Genomic DNA, 11,034 nt, shown 5'->3' on the forward strand with positions numbered 1-11,034 from the left:
AGAAAGAGTTAGGTAATCAAAAGAAGTTAAGTCCTCGCCGGGGACAGTTCGCTCACCTTGCTTATATGCTGGATCGATGTGGACATTAAGTCCACGTCGTTGGAACTTGCGAACTGCTTGAAAGATTCCGAAAGTTTGTATTCCAGCAGGGCATACACCACTGGCTGCAGGTACTCCGGCAAGTTCCCCAGCGAGTCCAACACTGTGGGACCCTTCGTCGCGGCCTCAGCAGCTGTGTGTCGTCCATAGGCGCCTTGCCCGACTTGCTTGTGTTCGGTCGCGACCTCTTTGGCTGCTCGCCTTTAGATTCAGTCTCCGATTCCTTAGCCTGAATCTGCTTCCTCTTTTTCCGCTGAGCCATGGTTTTCATCCTTGGTCGAGCAGGCGACGGCTGGGCGACCTTCGTGGTTTGCGTTAGTGCGTCCTTTGCCGACGATGGCTGGGACATTTCAGAAGGTCGCGTCGGTTGGCTCGGGGTCGCGCCCTCAGCCTGGGGGGCTGTTCGTGTAGCTTCGGCTGCCTTAGCTTTCTTCGTCCGAGGAAAGTTGATGGGCCTTCGACGAGGTTGCTCTGGTTCCTTCGGTGGCATGATTGTTGCTGCATGCAAGGCGAGGTTAATGAAGACATTCTGTTCCACGACCAAGAAAAGGATCGGTTAAGGAAACTTACATGGTAGAGGCTCTAACAATGCGTTGGCGTTAAAGAAACCATACTTCTGCAAATTCGCGGTTGTCACAAGTGTCCTCGCGTTGTGCTTGTCCTCAGGAAGGGAGCCAAACTACAAGATTCTTCTTCTGTCGTGGAGCATCCCTATTTCAGTTGTCTTGTTAACTGTCAAGAAAGAAAAATCAGGTCATTAGAGCGACCACGCTTCGAACGCAATGAGTTCGCCAGGAACAAAACAGAAATACAAACAAAGAGAAAGAAGCCTACTCGGATCCTGGAAGTGGCAATGGCCATCGTAACGAAAGAAGAAAAACTTCATTTCGTAGGCCCTCGCGTTGCTGAGATAACTGTGTATCCTGTCAGCAATGGTAGGTCACCTGGACAAGTAATACGAATCCTTGTCCTTTCTATTCTTCAGATAATACGAGCAGTCGAGCTCCAAGGCTGTCAGTTTGCCCAGTCTGTTTTCCCGGCATGCGATGTACATTGCAATAGCAATGACGTACACGTTCGGGGTCAGCTGCATTGGTGCAACCCCAAAGTGGTCCAAAAACGACCTGATGAAAGGGTGCAGGGGGATAAGTCCTCCACTCTTAATAATCTCCTCGGAGATCGCGGCCAAGCCTTTTGCTGGGTATCGCGACGAGTGCGTCAGGTCGTGGAATACGTCCACTTCGATGCCGAATTGGCTTATTACCCTCTCAAGTTCTTCCTCGGTGAGTACCGAGAAAACCTCAAGAAGAATGCTAGGAGCACCATGCGGGGACGAGCTGGTTCCCTGCTCAGGTCTGGTATTTGAGGGGTCCATCTTGCCAGTCTACAAAAGCAACAAGCAGAGGGATTATTTGGTCTCCGTACGTTATATTGTACAATGACGTGGGGGGAAATAAACTCCCCTAAATACTAAATAAATACCCTAGCAAATGGAGGCTCAAACCCGACGCAGACGGCTAGTCTCCGATGGGTGACTGGAAGACCTATGCCATTAACTCATGGAAAAAATGAGGTGATGGCAAGAAAAACTCTTACCTCTCGGAGTACGATGACGGTGTCTGCTTCAGATGCCGGAAAAATGCAAGTCCGGAAGACAAAGGTTCTTGGCCTGCGAAAATCTTTTGTTCTCTGTGAAAAAGGCTTTGGTAACATTGCCTGAGACGATTTGTGGTTTTTATAGCGCTGGATAGGCGTTTGGATTTCCCGGAATTGAAACGACGTTCGAGCGATAAAGGTTTCTTACCGTTGATCTTGGCCACGTGTCACTCATCAGCGAGGAAGGGTGAGCGAAACGACCGGATGAAGTCAAACTTTCACCTTTCCAGGTGAAAAGCTTAAACGACGGCCATATCTCTCTCAGAGCATTAATTGTGCCTCAAATCTTCATTTAATGCTCTGGTAAGGTGCACCGTTCCAACACATATTGCATTTAATGTCCTGGTAAAACGCACTGTTTCAGCATGCAAGGCATTAAATGTGATTGGCTGGCATTCGCCACGCAAGGGGCACACCTGTCAGCGCAGGGACGGCTTCATTAAATGCCTTCTTGTTATCAGAATAAACGGATGACGTCAGACGGAACCAAGTCACTCGTCCTTGAGCATGCGAGGTCGCGTTTGTGCAAATGCCTCTCCGACCTACTTTCGAACAGATTAAAGTTTTCAGAAATCATCTAACCGCAGCACGACCTGTAGTTTTCAAGGTTCAATCCTCAAACCTTAAAAACTAGGGGGCTTCTGTTATGCCTAAAAATATAAGGGCTGACGTCAGGACCCTTTAGCCCGCAAAAGTCAGATCATTGGAATAGCCACTGTCTGGGTTTGTCAGGTTAGTGGGCGCGCGTCAGGCGAACCAGGAGGCTGTGGTGCTCCCACGTGTCCAATCCCTGCTCTAAATCGCGCAAATCACTCTGGAAGATGGGCAATGTGACATAAAGAGGGATTTGCACGGATAATCCCACTAACTTGCAGATTTAGTGATCATTGCCTCAAGGCATCTCACTATAAATTAGGAATTCATCTCTCATTAAGGGGATTCGCACATTTTTCACTAGATTGATTACTCTCTCTTTTCTTAGCAAGTGATACCTTGTAATATCACTATAAAGTCAGTCAGCTAATAGCGACCTGACCTCTATCATCAATACAAGCATCAGTGGACGTAGGACTTGCTACCTTAGCATATGAACCACTTTAAAAATTGTCTCTATTGCATTTACTATCTCTTATCCATTACTTTCATATGTGATTTCGGGACCCCCCACAACATTTCACACGTGCGTTTCATTGGTGCAAAATCCCGCATCAACAATTATGTTGTATTATATGTTTGATAGATAAAATGAATATTAATCTATCAGACTTTTGGATGATTTAAATCTATTTTAATGCTATTATTAAGAATTAAGGTTAAGAAAATAAGTCGGTACTGCATGTAATACGGTCACCAAAGTGAGGTACTTAAGCATTGGTGTTTTTTATTTTGCCAGTGGAAGAACTAATCAAAGTCTTCTAGCTGCCTTTTGTCTTTAATTGGCTGTTATAGTGTTCCTATTTTTCTTCATAATTTCATGCTTAAATTGGAGGCACTCAAATGCTGTACATTTGAAAAGACAATTAAAGCCACCTAAAAACTGACAGCTTGAAAATATGTTTCAATTTTATTTTTCATCAGCTTCAGGCTCTAAGCTCTCTGGACACAGCGTTTAAGCTCTTTGACTTTAGTTTGTTTGAATAATTGGATGTTCAATTAGTCGGTATCTATTATAGAAGTGCACACATTTTATAAGTCTATCAAATTAAAGATTTTAATTATGTATAGTTTTACATACTTTATAGATTTTAATTGTTAGATGACTGTTATTTTTTTGCTCCTACCCATTTATTGTTATTGTTTTTTACTGTAAATTAACATAAGTATATACAATTTGTGGAAAAAAAAATTGCGTCTCATAGCTACAATTTACTTCCTGCTAAAGGTAATGTGATGCCCTTAACTCTTTTGACTATTGATTTATTTATAACGTAATAAAGATGACGCCTTCATCCTATAAATCTTGGTTTTGGCTTATCGATGTCAACTACATGATCAATGAGAAATTTAACTATTTCAATTTTCAACATTTCCATTCACTGATAGATATAAATATATAGAAAAATAGATATAATTATATAAATAGATAGATATATTGTGCCAAACCATTAATCTATATTAATAGTGGGTAAATTATCCCTTGTGCTGCCAAACTATTGAAATGGATCATATTAATGGTGAGGTAAACCATAGTGATCCAATCAACGATCAATAGAGATGGATGACTATAGATTGTGCTGCCAAACTATTGAAATGGATCATATTAATGGTGAGGTAAACCATAGTGATCCAATCAACGATCAATGGAGATGGATGACTATAGAATTAAAAGTAATAGGAGGTGTTATGGCCAAAAAGTTAACTGATTATAGTAAAATATACTGGCAGCCTACAACATCATTGTTGGAGCTTAAAACACATCTTCAAATATTTATTTGATAATTGCACTGCCGAACCATAAGTGGCTGTATAAAATTTTGATTCATATGATCCATAACTGGCTCTTTAAAGGCTACGAACAGTAATTTTATACCATGATTTGTTGGGTGATGCTGAACATAAATTATAGCATATTGTTCGACATATTATGAATGGTGCTACCAAACCATAATGATGTGTATAATCCATACTGATGTGTTTTAAGCTCATCAGCGAAAATTAATTGTTAGTAGTTCACAATTTGATGTACATGGTTCATTATCAATTATCAAACCACCATATTGATGTACATGTGCCAAAACATAGCCTAAACACATCTTCATTTCCCACAATATTTTAACAATATTATCCCTTGCGCTGCCGAACTATTGAAAAACACACCCAAAATTGGTAAATAAAGACAGCAATCATGTAGCTGGCACATTCTATTTCATGGATATTCTCAATACAATGGGGTCACGGATTTTCCTCAAACATGTGCTGCGCTAAATGGGCAAATCACTTTTCTAGCCTTTAGGGATTTTTGTCAATATGTTAAAACAAACAGAAAACTAATAATTGATTCGTGTAGAATATCATTTCTGTTATAATGTATTAAATAATACAATATATTCTCCAAATAACAAAGTCCTACATAAAAATAAACTGACTTTCAAGACTAACCTTTGCCTCATTATCCCTGACTGAATTAAGGCGAGAACAGCCCTTATGTCATAAAGCAGACTGAAGTTCTCATTTGTCTTTGGAATTGATACAACATCTGCCAATAGATACGACATGTACAAAATTTCAAAAAGAATATAAAAGAAGCTAAATGAAGGGGAAAAAATTATGGAAATCATGTCCAAATGGTGGATCCATCTCGAACTTAAATTGGATTTTAAGCTGCCTGCAATGAAGAAGTATAATATTTTAACTCATCTCACAATATTAGGAGTACATAATAATTGACAAAAGGAAACAATAGCTAATAGGTCGAAGCATGCATACCCAAGAAGCCTGTAGGGTAAGTCTTATCAGTGAGAACCTTTGCATCGACCAAAACATGTCACTGCATCAAATTGCAATGACTTCACGGTATGTAAGGGCATAATTCAACCTGTTTTACATGATGAGGATTAGTGGCAAGCACTCCCTGGACTTGTGGGGCCCAAATGAAGGCTTGTAAGCCTACATGAAGAAATAGGAAATGTCACAGCCAAAAGCATTAGTGAACCAAATAACCAACAATCATCCCAAAATTTTCACTTACAAATAATTGATCAATAGCTGCAGCAACACAAATTTTAGTGGTTTATTTCTCTTATTTGAGTCAAATCAAAGAGACATGTGAATTTTGATGAAATATTGCTGCTTTTGTGAGTGGAGTACAGGAGAAGCAAATAAATAGAGTTTGGGAAAAGATTCTTGGCTTAGCAAAATGTCAATGTCTTTATCCTAGTTGGATAGTTTTCTATTTCAAAAGAACAATGCATCTTTCATGTAGTGTTATTCTCTTCTTGCTAAGGAAAATTTTTAAATTCATCATTTTCATCTTAATGAAATGTCAGCCCAGACTGGATATTGCTTCATTTCATCACATTAATAAAGCATCAAGAAACAAAAGAAAAAATTTACAACCTAGCCTTAATGAAGCTTAAGACCTGCAAAATCTGAAATTGAAGAATTTGATAATAGTTAAAGTTGATGAACACCGTTAATTTTGTTTACATCTACTCTCTATATATTTTGTTCCACTTTTTATTTTGACCTCTTCCTATTAAACAAAATAAGACCTCCCAAGGATTGTAATTATATACTGTAGACTGTATTTTTCTTCCCAGCAGATTAACTTGTACCTTTCCATTTTTGGACTAAACTACAAAAAACAAAGCACATTAAATGCAGTTTCTTGAAAGAGAAACCTCTCATTCTATTAATAAGAGTTGCCTTTGTTTATTAAAAATCTATGCAGCATGCACTTATAATTGTAGAAGAAGACATACATTATCAGTGGTGCTCTCATATCTCTCCCAAAGAGTATTTAGTACTGCCTGATCACCTACTTCACTGCAAAGTAAAAAAAACAAAATTATGATAATCCAATAAAGTAATCGTGACTTTCTGTCATGTAGATGTAAATTCTACAAAGATACCAAAAACAAAAGAACATTGTCCATCAGCACCCAAATGCTGGTGTACAATAACCATAATCACCCACAAAAGAAGTACAGCAAACCTCTCACTGCATAGGTCATAACTTGAATAAATGTATCCATTCCACTAAGTATAGGGAAATCAAATCATACATCATTAATTAACTAAATTTCACTTCATATTTCAAGTCTCATACAATTTTTTTCATCTTGATGTCAATAAGATATGGATAAAGAGACTGCATATTTGAGCACAGCACTGTGTTCCCCCATATACCTAGTATGACCTCCAAGATTAATGCTGAAGTGGTAAAGAGAGTTTATTGACAATCTTTGTAAAATTGTCAATAAAGAGTTAAGCCAAAGACATGAATCTACTAAGAACTCGATGACATTACCTTCTCGCAATTCTTAATAAACACGGTTGACAATGTAGCGTGGCATGAAAAAAAATTCTACTTCAAGAATTCTAGCATTAACTATGAAAACCATCAAGTACAAACAAACATCAGTAACTTATACTTTTCTTAAGAATTTGTATTTACCTGTAGCGGATCTTCGGAGAAGGAGGAGCGAAGCAAATTAAAGCTTTTTTATGATTTTAGAAAACAGTTAACCTCCCAAGTTTAAGCTTTAATTTTCCGTCTTCTATAGCTTTTAGTGCAGACAATCAAAGAGTGACTGCAAATTTTCCTCCATAAGACACTGCCACAATGTACAGAGGACTCTTTTGAAGTTTCTCATTTTCATTAAAAAGCTCCTCCAACAATGCAGTTAAATCAGTTGCGGTCTCAACATTAGTTTTCACAAACAATTTTGAATCTGAATCCTCCACATAACTGTATCACGTTCCCACGGGATTATCCTGAATCACACCAAAACGACATTTTAAAAAAAATTTTTTGCAAAATTTAATCCTCCTTTACTCCAAATTAAACAGAGTTTTAGTCATGGCCAACTCACCACAAACAGGAGATCAACTTTTCTCAACCATGTCAAATTCCTGCTCTTCAAATAATTGTCCAATGGTCCAACCTCCTCAAAATTCCCAATCCCAACGCCTGAAGCACCCTGTACAAATGAATTAGATAAGAAACAAAGAATATTCAGATATTGGTATAGAATGAAAAGAATCCAAAACTTTATTGCCTAAATAAGAAATGAACTTTCTTTTTCTGCTGTTCTCAAATCTCAAACTGAGTAATTCTAATTTCACACTTCATCTTCTAAACAATACTCACAGGTCCACCTTGCAGCGAGAGAATGATTAGCCATGGCTTGGAGGGATTTTCAACTCTATATGGACTTCTGCACAGCCACCAAAACATGTGTGCTTCTGCGCAACAAAAGTCATATTCATTTCAGTTTTGGTTTCAGAAATCAATCATTTAACAATTTCTATCGGCAAGGAAACATGAAATGAATGAAAAACACATAATTATTGTGAAAATAGATTGGCATACTTGATCTGACTTCAACGTATCCCCACTCTTCTGATCCATCCTGGGTTCTTCTCAAAGCTCTGGCATTTCCTCCATGAAAGAGAAGAGAGAAAAAGAGGAGGAACACAACAGAAAACCCAAAAAAAATAATTCAAAAATACCAAAATCCACCGTAGCATTCACAAAATAACATTAAACATAAGAAATAATTAGTAAATACACTTTACAACATACCCATGCCAATCTCTAGCGTTCCCTCCTCCATATCATTACTGTTTTTTTTCCATTCCCATTTTCAAGCTGTCAAAGAATTAAAAAAAAAAAAAAAAAAAAAAAAAACCAACAAAATCATCATAACGGCTAACAAAAAATGCAGCATTTACAATTAAAACATAAATACAATTTAGGCCAACATATTCATTAAACAGCTTACAGATTCCAACCATTGCTTCATTAAACAGCTTAATTTAATAAAACTACAGAATTAACCCAAACATGGCTCTAATCAGAGGATTCAAACTCAAAAAGCAAAAACATTTCCTCTCCGAGATAGCTGAGAAAACATTTCGATTGAATCTTATTACAATTGTCTCAACTAAAATAAACTACAAACACTGGCGATAATTCATTAAAAGCAATCCTAAAAATTAAACTTCCAGTTCTTTTTCCAATCCTCCAGCGGTTTCTCAGCAACCAAGCACCACTCAAACTCAAGAATTCAAAATTAAGAAAATAGAAACAAAAATTAAACAAAAGTAAGAGTAAACTAAGAGTCCATCAGTTGAAGGATATAACGAACTTACGTATAGATTCAACAACATTGAAGGATATAACGAACTTACGTATAGATTCAACAACAGTTGGTGATTAGTTAAATCAAATGAAATGAAATTATACACAAAATTAATAAAATTAAATAAGAATTTGAGGAATGGCTCTAAAAGGGCGTACCTTTTTGTATGCCGACTCCCTGTCTCTATCTTTTTCGCGGCCGAGATTTCGGCAGCGACGACGACGGTAGGATGAAGATGACGTGTCAGAGGATGACGAACCTGAGGACTACGAAGACACAGATGGCGAAGCTGAGAAAAAAAAGCAAAGAGAAATCGAGAAAACTTACGGCTCTCTGATTCAGTATGTCTAGTTCTTCTTGAAATGGCGCAAAGGCTCCTCCAATGCTTGCGAACAAAGAAGAAATGAAGTTTTGGAGACTGGAAGCGTTTTAATTTACGTGAATACAGAGAGGAGAGGCGGTGTTCGTTGATGAGTGGCGGTGGTACCGAGTGATGTTGAATGAAATTCGAGAGATATACAATTCACCTATATAATTACTAATAGCAATCTAATATTCTAATGCATCTGGATACTTTATTATTAATGCACATATAAATATTTAGACTTTTGGAATACTAATACAGTATACCTATATAATTATTATAATTTGAACAGTTAAATCCATGGGGTGAGTTTAATCTTAGAGATGAGACAGAGAATAATACTATAATCAAGATTATATGAATTTTAGAATACTAATACAGTAATTAATACTCCCTCAGTTTTTTTTAAGTGACGCTTTAAAATCTTGCACAATTTTTAAGAAAGCAAATTTCTCTCTCCTCATATTGACTCTTTCACTGAAATTGCAGTGAGAAAATTTTGATTCTCCCCCGCTCTTCACCTGCATTCGAAAAAGAAAGAGAGAGAGAAGATAAGGGGTAGAGATGAAGAAAGAGAGAGCGGAGATGAGGGCAGAGAAAATTGGAATACAAAGGATAGGAGAATTCATCGAGGAAGAGAGAGAAGATGGAGTAGTCAAACGACTTTTATTTTGGCAAAAAAATACTTTCCTAAAACTGTCTATTAAAATGAAACGGAGGGAGTACCTCATTATATCACACATTCAAGGTTGCAAGAGAGAGCAATTCTAGCTCCAAGATAAAGCAATTTGAACTAAAAAAAAAAAAAAAAAGGGAAAGAAAAAAGTGTCCCACATGTCACTTAAATATGTATGCTTTTCCCTTTAGATTTGAAATATTAATGCAGCAATTAATATCTCTTTACATTATCACTAATAAAATTCAAACATAGCAGTTACAAATCCTATGTATCCAAATATAACGATTCTTTTGAGTTCTAAAATATAATAGATGAGGATTATCTGTGGCTTATGTCTATCCATTAGTTTACTTTTTCTTGGAAACTGGTTTCATTAATGGGAATGTCCTCATTAATGAATGTCCTCATTCTGAAGCTCCAGATCGTATCCAATTGAATATTCAAAGCTACCATATACTTCCAATGATTAAAAAAAAAAAACTACCATTTGATCAAAATAAAGACTAGATCCCTCTACTTAATTCTCGATTGATCCTTAACGTTAATTCATTTATAAGCTTTTCAAGCTTTAATCAATTGACATAAGAAAATGAAAAGAATTTCTAGTTTTAAAACCCCTATTTTAATCAATAAATAAACCTTAGCAATGAAACACTTTCATTAGTTTCAGCTCTTATGTACTATTGAGAAAGATTGAAGACCTTATTAATGTTGTTCTCTTCCTCATATTAAACGAGACATCAATGGAAATTTCTCTTTGCTCTCCGGACAGTGTTATCCTTACATAAAATGACAATGCATGATTCCTGGTGTCAACATAAAGATGATCACTGGGGACAATGTTTTCACTGCAAAGCCTAGCCACGAATGTTGAATACTTACGCCAAATGGATTTGTTGTGGAAGGAAGAGTTCAGAAACTACACACAGCAGCAGAAATTGGAGAAAGTTGACAAAATATGTGTGACGGCAAGATCCTCTCCTTTTGATAAATGCTCATGGTGCAGTGCTTGAAACAGAAAGGTCACGTGGTTTCAGTCACTGGGATGGCACAAATGATGCACCAGCTCTGAAGGAAGCAGATATAGGACTATCTATGGGAATCAATGGACTGAGTAGCCAAGGAGAGTTCAGATATTGTCATCATGGATGATAATTTTGGCTCAATAGCCACAGTTTGAAATGGGGAAGATGTGTCTACACCAATATCCAGAAATTCATTCAGTTCCAGCTTACGTAAACGTTGCTGCTCTTGTAAACTTTGTAGTGGCAGTTTCTGCAGGTAAGTACCTCTAACAGCAGTACCAATTGTTGTGGGTGAATTGATCATGGACACATTATGCGCGTTGCTCTGGCTACAGAGCGGCCAACGAGCTCGCTCGTGGACAAACCACCTGTGGTCGTAACGAGCCGCTTATCACCAATGTTATG

General features: G+C 37.4%; 1 long non-coding RNA gene across 3 annotated transcripts; it reads right to left on the bottom strand.

Annotated features, from left to right (window-relative positions):
• Positions 1 to 4,743: 4,743 nt before the first annotated feature.
• LOC116131108 lies at positions 4,744 to 9,152 on the bottom strand. 3 transcript variants are annotated; one of them, XR_004128208.1, is made up of 9 exons: positions 8,720 to 9,152; positions 8,003 to 8,068; positions 7,790 to 7,848; positions 7,568 to 7,662; positions 7,290 to 7,397; positions 6,872 to 7,191; positions 6,177 to 6,240; positions 5,182 to 5,290; positions 4,744 to 5,080 (listed from the first exon to the last, which is right to left on the bottom strand). It is a non-coding gene; the product is annotated as an uncharacterized LOC116131108 (long non-coding RNA). The 3 variants fall into 3 exon arrangements; XR_004128206.1 differs by lacking the exons at positions 8,003 to 8,068; positions 8,720 to 9,152 and having other exon boundaries at positions 7,790 to 7,996; XR_004128207.1 differs by lacking the exons at positions 4,744 to 5,080; positions 8,003 to 8,068; positions 8,720 to 9,152 and having other exon boundaries at positions 5,287 to 5,361; positions 7,790 to 7,996.
• Between the last annotated feature and the right edge of the window lie 1,882 nt (positions 9,153 to 11,034).

Source organism: Pistacia vera, unplaced genomic scaffold, assembly GCF_008641045.1.
Source record: "Pistacia vera cultivar Batoury unplaced genomic scaffold, PisVer_v2 Contig23, whole genome shotgun sequence".
Taxonomy (NCBI): Eukaryota; Viridiplantae; Streptophyta; class Magnoliopsida; order Sapindales; family Anacardiaceae; genus Pistacia; species Pistacia vera.